Source organism: Acyrthosiphon pisum, chromosome X, assembly GCF_005508785.2.
Source record: "Acyrthosiphon pisum isolate AL4f chromosome X, pea_aphid_22Mar2018_4r6ur, whole genome shotgun sequence".
NCBI lineage: Eukaryota > Metazoa > Arthropoda > Insecta > Hemiptera > Aphididae > Acyrthosiphon > Acyrthosiphon pisum.
The window spans coordinates 43180203-43182127 of NC_042493.1; positions in this window are offsets into that span (position 1 = coordinate 43180203).

The following is a 1925-nucleotide window of genomic DNA, read 5'->3' on the forward strand; positions in this document are numbered from 1 at the left end:
GACGTTTGTAGACTGAAGATATACGGATGATGTGTTGGTTTATTGATATGTCAATTGACGTAGATTTCATTGATGTTTTTAAAATAGATTGGCGGTGGATTATGCGTTTGTGGACGAGTATGGCAGTGCCCCCGTATGAAGGTTTACCGGGTCTCGCTTCATTATCCGATCGGTATATGTGGAAGTTATTAAATTTGATATTGGTATTTGGGTTAAGTTTGGTTTCTCCAAGTAAAACAATGTCGGCCCTGATTTTTTGAATTAGCGATTGAAGTTCTAGAATTTTGTTTGATATGCCGTTACAGTTCCAATGAATAATTTTTAGTTCATTATCCATTACGACTAGTGAGTAGGGAGAGGAATGACTTGATTGTTGATACCATAATAGATTTAGGGTCGCTATCAGATGTAAGGGCGGTGAGTAGGTCAGTGAGTAGGGTAATTATTTCATCGATATTGATTTGATTTATTTTTGTTTCGTCGGAAGATGGGTTTTTGTCTGATTTTACGACATCAGCATAACTGGTATTTGTTTTCGGCTGAGCGATAGAGGCCGGAGTGGATTGTGTTGGTGGGGGTGATAATCGATATAGGTGAGTGCTCGTATTTAAAGGGTCGATGGAAATGCCATTAACGAATAGCATGAGGGAGACGTGTTATGGGTGGGGCCACACTGCCACTGCCCAATGAAATGTCAAAACTAAAGATATCACATAAATACATAATACGTAATTAACACACATACGCGTGACGTTGAATAATAATGTTTATTTTATAATTATGCTATTATTCAATTAACATTTATAATAGGTAGGTAGGTATTATCTAACATTAAATAATTTATACAGTTAATCAGATTAATTTTAATGTAATAACAAAAATAGCTTAAATGAATTACATTTAAAAAAATATTAAACCCAAAATAATTTATTTTATATAATATACATATATACAAAAATATAAATATCTAAATCAATATTAATTATATCATTGATATTTACAAAACTTCCGGGTAAACAATATTTTTAGTTTTACTTGCAGATGGTGATAAAATTGTAATACACTTAGAACTGCCTACTCTAGAACTGCCTACTCTAGAGCACGCTACGTATAACTGACCATGAGAAAAGCATGGCTCGCTTAAATCAATCCCAATTACTTTAAACGTTTGACCTTGAGCCTTATTAATGGTCATTGCCATACAGGGTTTTACAGGAAACTGTAATCTTTTAAATTCAATTGGAAAATCTGTGGGTATCATTGGTATTCGAGGTATGAACACACTTTCCCCGGAATAACTACCAGTTAAAATAGTTGCTTCTAACACATTTTGGTGTAAATTTGAAATTAATAATCTTGTTCCATTGCACAATTTAGGTGCGTCTAAATTACGGAGCAATATTATGGGTGTTCCAACCTTAAAAAAATATGAAGTATATCATGTATGGAAATTAAAAATAATATTATTCAGATTAATTTTATGTTAGTGTACTAACAAAATATACAATGCCTACTTTTAATTTCAACTCATGTGCGGTGGAAAACCAGGTGGATTTAAAGTATGAAGAAATTCAGAAGGATAGTTCACAGATTGTTCAGGATCTGGTGTTGTGTCAATTGAAACATATAGTGTTTCTTTCGTATTAATACAATTTAATATCATAGAATTAATTAAAGTGACTTGTGAGTTTTTTGGACATAATATAGCACGTTCACACCACCAAGAATTATTACATAAAGTGACATTTGTTAAGTCGGGATAAATACTATTTATTAATTTCATGGATATTAAAAATAATTTTTCCAAAGTCATCGGTCAATGAAATTTGATTATTTTCGTCTGTTGGTAATTTTCCCTCTCCAATATCCAATAAAAACTTACTAAATTCATCTGAAATTAAAATATTTTGCCATTAAATTTATTT